General features: G+C 32.5%; 1 long non-coding RNA gene across 1 annotated transcript; it reads left to right on the forward strand.

The window, feature by feature from the left end:
* The first annotated feature begins 382 nt into the window (after positions 1-382).
* Positions 383-8,401, forward strand: LOC127737914 (uncharacterized). The gene is made up of 6 exons (XR_007999878.1): positions 383-468; positions 3,823-3,980; positions 5,239-5,489; positions 6,125-6,380; positions 7,415-7,513; positions 8,202-8,401. It is a non-coding gene; the product is annotated as an uncharacterized LOC127737914 (long non-coding RNA).
* Positions 8,402-10,066: the final 1,665 nt, after the last annotated feature.

Raw genomic sequence — 10,066 nt, forward strand, 5'->3', positions numbered from 1 at the left:
GTTGCTGTATGATTGAATTTTTACTATTTACGACTGTTTATAGGGCTTGATCGTCCTTGACACTTAATGACTTGAAAATTCATATGTGTATGAGAATATTTAGCTTTATTTTAAAAACATTTTTTACCATTACACAGTAAAATAGACTGTTGAATTGGATGTTATTTGGCTCTTCTGAAACCGAAAGTAGAGGTTCATGATTTGATATCACACCGCACTTTCGAATATTAGAAAAATAGCAATTTTTATAAATTGAATGAGTCTTCTGATATGTTTTATTAAATATTTCAGATAAATTGAGTTTTCGGGCATTGAACAATCGATTTAACCATTAAATTCCAATGCGAAATAAATAACTATTTGAGAGAACTCACTTCCGGTTTGAAGAACTATGGTTGATCTTTTTTATCAAGTGAAGTAAACATTGGGAAAATATCAGTTTCTTGGATACCCGGTGAATTTTGATTGGTAAGGTATTAATCCTATATATTCAAATAGTTGTACAGTACATATATATCACTAAAAAGTAAACATCAGATGTCCCAGTTAAGCCCTTAACGGAAAAAATAAATACAATGTTTGTCAAACAGACATATTTACTCGTGTTTCATTTTGGTGAGTTAGTATTACTTTTAAATTAAATAATTATTAAAATTTTGGAAATATGAATGGTAAAAGTATGGGTAAGAAACACATTTTAACAAAGGTAAGTGAAAATAAAAATATATTTAAAAATGGTAAAAAACGTGTACGGAAAGCAAGGTTGACAAGAGGAAGCCACTGCATGTGTTGACAATATCGAAAAAGTAATTTGTTATGGGCAGTAAAATTAAAAAGAACAGAGTGTTTGGTAGAAGTTTGGGTAGGCATAGCAGAGTAAGAAGAGGGAGGCATTTAGGGAGACCTATTTACAGAATTAAAAAAAAGTCAAAAAACATCAGAAAAGAAATTTTGAAGATAAAGATAAGGAAACTACATAATTTCTATGACACTACATTGAAAAAACATATGTCAAACAGCTCTATATATTCAGCTTTTTCCTCAGGCGATGACTTGAGAATGAGAATACGTAAAGTTAAAGACCTCAGTCCCAAAGGGTACAGAATGATGAACTTAGACTGCTTGCAATCACATGTTTCAGAAATAACAATGCATGTATGTTTATGTGTAGAGGCTATGAAGGTAGGATCAGAAGGAAACACTCCAATCAAGCTACAAACAGAGGTGAGATCTTTAGGTTTAGCTAGCGTGATGATGGCAGAGTGCCAAGGGTGTTTCAAAAAACCGATCCAACATAGAAAAGATGGTAACTGAGAACCCACTCTACAAAGGAGGACACCATTTATCAAAAACAACACGAGTGCGCCTGGTTAGCGCGTTAAGATCTGCCATCCGCTTAGGTCCAAAGAACTGAATGAACAAACAGTAGATAGATCAACTGCAATTAAAAGACTGCGCCATGACATTATAAACTCTGTCAACCATGTTTTTGGTCAACATGATAACTGTTCTGATTTCTGCCGTGCTAAAATCAAACAAACAGATACATCTCCTGATATTCATATTTCATCGAATTCTGATCCTTCAACAGCATCTTCACCCACCATAACAACAAACTCAGATGACCAAGATCTTTTAGATTGTCAGATAGGTTTCTGGTCGGAAGGATCGTCACTAGCATCCCAGGAAGAGTCAAGACTCGGAACAACAATACAGTACAGTAATGTTGAACAGCATATAATTAAGGATGTCTTGACCTTGCTTAACAGAATAGCTGAGAAATCTGACCGCCTAATCAGCAACAGTACCACGAACCTAGCAGAGAGCTGGATGCACATCCGAACCAAATTTGATGGAGGAAAGGTCTATAACCTTTGTAACCGTGGGTCATGGCATGCTAGATGCTATGGTGAAGCTCTTCGAATGAATTTAGGTCCGCAGTGGTCAAGTCGGGCTTGGGAAACTTGTACAGCGACAGAACCAGGAAAACATTTCACAGCTAGGTGCAAACGTACCGAACAGATGCTAAAAAATTCCATTCGTCACAAATCAAAGCCAGATGTCAAGAAAAAAAGGTGGAAACGGAAAGTCTCATCCCTGAATGGCTGCACTACAAGGAAAGGCCAAATTTAACCATACATTGTATGTACAGATGCCATTGAGGTTAGTACTGATGTATCTACCACAGAGCTTGAAAAACTTCAGAATGGTTTTTTGGACACACATATCAATCTTTCAGCTGATCAATGTAAACACATTACACTATCAACAGTTCAACAGTCTCAATCTGGTCTTTGGCATTCTGAACGTCATAAAAGAATAACTGCTTCAAACTTTGGTTCCATCATTAGACAAAACCCATCTTTACCAATACATAAATTTGTCCGTAATTTGCTGTACTCCCAATTTAAAGGAAATAGACATACCAGAAATGGCATTCTACAAGAAGATACCACCATAGAGGAATATAAGCTGAAGAAAGCCGAAGATAATGAGAATATCTGTGTGAATAAAACCGGTCTTGTTATTCATCCAACCTACAAATTTTTAGCTGCTAGTCCAGATGGGATTGTTATATCATCAACTGACGGCACTGGACTTATTGAAAAAAAAACCTTTTGCATTCAAAACCAATCAACCTTTTTGAAGCTGCTAATTCAAACAATTTCTGCCTCAAAACTATCAATGGAAATTTGAAGTTGAAGGAAAATCATCCCTATTTTTTCCAATGCCATGGCCTTCTGAATGTTTGTGGCAAACCATGGATATACTTTGTTGTACGTACACTGAATCCATATCAGATGGTCATACAGAGAATTTATCGAGATGTTGACCTTTGGGAGAACACACTACTACCCAAACTCAAAGCTTTCTTCAATAAGGCACTTTTACCTGAACTAGTCTCACCACGAGAAGGAAAGAGCCCAGGCATTCGAGAACCAGGACTATGGGTGAGTTTAATATAAAGTTTGAAATCAAACAAAAAGCAACTCTAATTAAAATTGTGTTGTTTACTTAACAATATTTGATTTATTGAACTTATCAGGGTATTTTATCTTTATTGAGAAGGTAAATCTTCCAATTATCTTTATACAGGTATTGTATATAATTGTCAGTTTTTTTATTGAGAAGAAAAATATTCCAATTATCTTTATACAGGTATTGTATACAATTGTCAGCCTCTGTCATTTTCTGTCATGTGTGTATTGAGAAGAAAAATCTTCCAATTATCTTTATACAGGTATTGTATATACATTGTAATTGTCAGCCTCTGTATTGAGAAGAAAAATCTTCCAATTGTCTTTAAACACGTATATATAAGTACATGTTTATTTAAATATGTATATTATGAAAGGAGGTGAAACATATATAAAGGTACTATAATTTGTCCATACTCCTTAATTATTTTCCACATATATATAGATGTTGATGTCTAAGAGCCAAAAGATATAGCCGCCTCACAACTCTAATGTTTTTAACACAAAAAAGGCCTACCAGAAAACATTTTTCATCAAAATTCACATTGTTTGCATATTAAATAAATATTTATTTTGTTTTTAGATACAGGTATAAACACACAAGTTCACTGTATTTTCCAGATCTCAGGATGAAAGGGAAACATTCTTTTTCTTTCAAAGGGGATGCCTATTTTGTTCGAAAGTTTTTCAGTATGCAACAAACCAAATTTGACAATCATTATACAGCTTTTATTTTAAATTTTCACAACCAATTACATTGACATTATCATTGTTGAGTGCGATGCTGGTCTGAAACACAGTATATTAATGGAATATTCTTATAATACAACTTTTAAAATTTCAGTTTGTTGATTCCAAAACCAGTATAAAAAGAAAGAGGAAGATAACATCAGCTTCAACAAATAGAAGAAAGACCAAAAAACAGAATCCAAGACAAGACAGTTCATCAGACTCTGAAACAGCCATCACCCAAACTAACGAAACGGCACCAATTAGACTGACGTATGTAATTTTATATGAACATTATGAACACAATCTTAACAAGATTACTACACATAGCTGTATATCCCCCACCATTGGGACAAATGATGAAAATGGTCTAAGTACCATAAATCCTACAAAATTTTATGATTCAAAATGTCAGTGAAGTATGCACATCTACATATCATACCAATACATCCTACCAAATATCAAAGCAATCTATCAAGTGGTTTCAGGAGTTGCATGCACAAGACCTATCCATTACCATTTCCATCCAACACTTTGTGGCGAGGGACAATAAGAGATGGTGGTTACGTTTTACCCAAAAAAACTACATGCTCCGATAGTGGAGACCATAACAAGCCATCTAGAGGTCACCTGATGCTCTTAACCCAATGTAACCAAACACAACACATCACCCTACGATTGCCCATATGACAAAACACTGAAACGACATACAAAGTAAAATTATGGGCTTAAATAAAAAAAGTAGTCCTTGATACATACATGTACCTGTATGTATGTATGAACACAATGTTATAATGAATAGTATTGTAATCTTGAAAATAAAATTGAGAATGGAAATGGGGAATGTGTCAAAGAGACAACAAACCGACCAAAGATCAGTAGGTTTCTTTGACAAGAATAAGGTATTTGAAAATTGTTGTTTTATTCAAAATTTTCCAATAGGATCATTATTAAAGAAAGTGGTACATTAAAGATGTACATTTAGCCAAATTCGTATAAATATTCATTACTTTATGCCATTTCAGTATATACATATATACATATGGTTAAAACCCAAAATCATGTCGGGTAATGATGGGTATTATGAATTTCGTATGTTCTCTAATTTGATGTGATGTCAATACAAAATATAGAACAAAACAATTATGCAATATTTTGCGAAATGGAATTAGCAGATATGTTTTCTCATCAAAAAGAATTATGGAACGGACATTTAGCATTATCCTTGTCAGTCTGAATCTGCCCCTGACAAGGTTAGTTATTTTATTTTGATCATGTGATTGTCTCCAATATTGAACAAGACATGTATGTACAAAATGAAAAACACATTTGTATTATTTAAGTTATTAGTATGCTTGCACTATATACATGATATATGTACATCTCTCTTACTAGATGAGATATGCTTTGCCTCTGAATATTGAATACTAGACATACAATTACATGTATACATTTTTTATGAGATAGTATGGAACAACCAAGTACCTTGGTATTTTAATTTTGTAAGTGTGTTGTTATTTTATTATATCAGGAGAGGAAGGCAGAAACAGATCAGATTTGTTGGACGTAGCATTAAACAGCAGTGGATCATTGACGAGGATGCAGACCATAAGGAATGGTATAAAGGAACAGTTGTGTCGTTACTTAAAGGGACAGATGGAAACTTGAATGCAGTCTATGAAGTGTTGTATGACGGAGATGATGATGTTTATGAAATTGACCATTTAGTTGAAGATTATCATTCTGGTTCTCTACAATTCTGTGACTTATAATACATGTTAGGTATGTACATTTTATCTCACCATAATTGAATCAGGATGAGCGATTTCCTTCACATCCTGTTTGTAGCACATCATTCGTAAACTTTCTTAAGGGAGTATAATTTTTTAAGCTAAAAGCCGCCAATTATAAAGTAATGAAAACTCTAGAGAAACCCCTTTACATAAAAAATTTCGTCATATATCTTGAAAAACTAGTGCATGAATTTTTAATATTTGGATAATTATAACCATGATAACAGATAGTTAAAAATAAACTAGCCTTTTTTTCAGCATAAAATGCTCGACAAAATTCTTTATTATACCAAAACCCCTTATATGTTTCATTGGCCCCTTAAAGGTAAAATATTAAAATTTGATTGCTTTTTGGTCAATTTCTGCAAAATGATCATGATGATAGATTATGAAATAGGTAAGCAATTCAGGCTCCTTCATACCTGTAGTTGTATATGCACATTACATAATGGAGGGGGTATATCCTTCGTTCTCTTTTCAAAAAATTACATATTGCTCACATCAAGTGTTTTTACAAGGCCCCACTGTTTGGCTAAGGGAGATTTATGTTTTAGCTTTGTCCGTCTGTCTGTATTTTTATTAATGCAATGCAATTATTTCATATTTTTCAATATTTTTTTTAAGGTTGTACTGAGTATAATTCCCTGTGAGATGGATTTGGAATTACCTATCTGTTTTAAATTGAAATTGAAATTAGTGTATGATGAACGCTGTTATATTTGATGGACACTTAGATGTTGTGATAGACATTGTGACCAAACTGCTATTATTGTACCACAACCATTTTCACCTTATTGTTGACTGAAGAATTTCATTTACAGTTTATGACCAATGATCTGCATTACAATATGAAAAAAATCAATCATTGTACACATTTCAGGTATGTTGAAATAAAGCTTATTTTATTGTAGTAAAGAAAAAATACAAGCTGCAAATTACAAAAACACCATTTAAAATGTGAACAAATATTGCTTTCATGGAGTTATGTCCCTTTCTATGTAAAAACATGCTACTTTTGGGTAATAATTTCCAGCTACAGAGTTATGGTCCTTGACAGTTGGACAATCATGTCCATAGGCGAATTCAAAACACCAAAAGGAAATCATCTACATGTTGCATCACAGACATCATTGTAGTAGGTACGTACTGTACCATTCAGCTTGTTGTGAATTACAGATATGAAAAAGAACGGAAATGGCACGAAGACATCACAACTCATTAAATTCAATACAAATAGAAACCGAGAGCTAATCATGTTCATGCTTTATATAAATTTCATATCATTTTTTAAAAGGACTAGTGTCTACCTTGTAATGTGTAATTTTTATTTTATGGCCATGAGGTATGACTGTTTTTATTCATTATTTTTTGTCTGACATGTTGTTTTCTGCTTTTCAATATGATGTTGTTTGTCCGAGAGGAAGTGGCTGTGAACAATTATAGATGTTGTAAAAAGATAACAGTGAAATAGTAAGTTAATAATCTTTTCAGTTCCCATTATTTTACAATGATTAGCTATGTAGTTATAGAGTTTATTAAATGATAAAAAAAGTTACCTTCAATATGTGTAGGCAAAGAACAAATCAAGATATTAGCAAAATTTAGCTGACAAAGTCACATGTTTCCTGCTTTTGAATATGATGTTGACATAAAGACTGTTGATTATGCTTGGTAATGGTGTATAAAGATACCCAAAGCAAGTACAAAATGTTGAAGAGGTGATCTTGTAGCTCACATAAAGGGATCAAAAATATATGTTTCGTTGAAGTTCATGTGGTTAGCTCTCAATTTCTTTTTGTATTGCATTTTTGGAGTTGGTGATGTCTTCGTGCCATTGACCCATATCTGTTTTTTTTATATATATATATGTTAAAACTTTTTTGTTTGCAAAACTGAATAGTCTGAAACTTTCAGGAATTTACCAAAGCTGGAATTCTGAGATAAAAAAAATCCATTCTTGATGGCACATGTTGGAGGCCATACATCACTTATAGATACTCTGCCCAGAACTAGGTAAATATACAATGTATTAAAAATAGAACGCAAACTTGGGAAATATATAACTTTAGCCATTTGGAACCTGTTTTTTGTGCTGTTAGCATAAAACATGAGCTTCAAAACCTTGAAGCAAATAAAAGAAGGTCATACAAAACCATATGCTGAATTATTTCTTCAATCTAACTTAAAATGTTGGAATGCATGAAGAGACCAAGGGTGGACATAGGGCAGTACTGATGACGACAATAACAAAATACACCAACTGTATCTTTCTTTATAGGTATAAAATTTATAAAGCTGTAATTAATACAATGTCCCCATGGTAACAAAGATTATTTTGATATTGTAAAGATGGTGTTTTTATATGTTATCACCCCTCCCCCCTTTTTTTCAAAAGGCTGATTTAAAAAAATTTTAAGAACACTGAAGCCTTTGAAATATCTGTATTAAAATAAACATGTTTACATCAAAGTGTATTAATTTTATTTCTAATACATTTATATTAATATATAACAGTTTTCACAATATGTTCCCCAAACTTTTCACCAAAAAGTAGTTCCTAATCAAATATGGCCGACTATTTTATTTCATAAAGAATAAGTTTTAATGGCCAAACATGCTTTTATAGTTGCATTTTATTCAAAATAAACAATAGCGTGCACTAGAAATCCCTATCCTCAATAGTTTTATTCATATTTTTCAGAATTTTGTGTACATGGAAATGCTGTGGATTTTTTCAAAGTGTGCCTCTATTCTTCATGACTTATTAGACTTATATACATGCTGAAGTGTTTAATTTTGTTATATATGTATTCTACACACAACAAGGAATATTTTTATATATGATATGGTAATCTTTCTTCCTCAAATAATTAATAAATTGACAATTAAGTTTAACTGAAATTTGACTTTAGTGGAACCTTAAAGGCTGTGGCCAAATACTGCGAATTTGTTGTTGGGTTTTAACAAGCATCTGGGATAACTATTTGTTATGATTCGAGAGCCCGTGATGTAAGCGAAACGCGCGTCTCGTGTACAAATTTATACGCCTGGTATCTTTGATAGGATTTTAGGACAACTAGGTCAATACCACTGCTTATGAACGTTTTGTCTCCTAGGGTTTAATCAGACCTGTAGTTAGCACTCCTGTGCTAATTTGTCATAACAACGACACGTTATATTTAGCATCTTTACTGTTTATAGAACTTTAAAATCATTCAAAATACTAAGGATATTAATGGCTGTCCTTTCAGTGTAAACAATCTAATATTCAATACACAAGGATATTCCTACGAAATAGTCAGAACGAGATATACACCGGTAAGTCGATGAATACTTTGACGTCCGCAGATAAAAGTAATTTAATTTATAAACAATAGATGTGTGTATATCTTCTGTGTTTATAAAATGAAACTTTGTGGGTTTTTTTGCCTTCTGTTCGTGTACAAATAAACATTGTCTACTTTGAAAACTTCCGGCTTTTTCAGTTTGAAAATCGGAAGCGTAACCGTAGTTATAAATGCTATATAAAATAACGAAAAAATCGTAAAAAAGCAAGATTCAAAATAAAAATAAGGATACAAGAAGAGATTGTTTATGATTTGTCCGCATATAGGAAAACACCTTGCAGGTTGAATTTTCCGGTTAAATAACTTTTATCTTACCTGCTTTCTTACGTTTTCTGTCAAATTGTTTTAAAAACATGATGATTTCATCCTCTTCATTTTGTAAATAGTCAATTTTAAGCATTTTTCCGTAGAATTACACAACATATTTGTAAATATCCGCCAAAGGAAGTTTTCAAAGACACATTAGTTTTAGATCCAAGACGGAAAAACTGGATTGTCCGCAAATTTGATATAATTTATATTTTCGATCTACAAGTAAGGGTAGTAATTTAATCAAAAAGGGCCAAAGTCACGTGGTACAAATCATATGAATAAAGTATCTAGGATTTGGCCATATATGTTACAGTTCAGTTTCGGTTGAAATATCTTCATAGAATGTCTTTCCATGGAAAGTCTCCTAAAAAGATCTGGTGACGGCATCTAATAAAATGGGAAACTGCTTAGGTTGGTGCAACCTTAGTACCCATCGCAGTTCCTGATATCCGTAGAAAATATTTGTCATTAAAGTAGAACTAATTTTTGTAATTCTTGGATTAAGAAATCCTTTGAAAAACGTAATCAATATTTCTTCCATATTTATTTTACCAAAAGCGTGTTGCTTCAATTCCTGGCTTATGGGGAATACTTGTGTATAAGCTTATAACGTCAAAGCTTACTCAGGCTGATATCCAGTTGAAATTAAACAAAAGAACTAGAACTCTTTATTAGAGAAGGTTAAAACGTCAAGTTTTTTTTTTATTTTAATTGTTAACATCTGTTTCTATGGGCTTTAAACTAAGTTGAATGTAGGTGCATGCTTTAGGATTATTTTTTGCATCTTACATACGTGTTTTCACTTAAATTATAGTAAGGTACTTCGAGACATTTGTAAACTTTTAAATTAAAGACAAATTTTCACAAAACAGTCGATTGTGGTAGGTACAAATACTTGTGGATCTTT

The sequence above is a fragment of the Mytilus californianus genome, unplaced genomic scaffold (genome assembly GCF_021869535.1).
Source record: "Mytilus californianus isolate M0D057914Y unplaced genomic scaffold, xbMytCali1.0.p SCAF_4, whole genome shotgun sequence".
Classification (NCBI taxonomy): domain Eukaryota; kingdom Metazoa; phylum Mollusca; class Bivalvia; order Mytilida; family Mytilidae; genus Mytilus; species Mytilus californianus.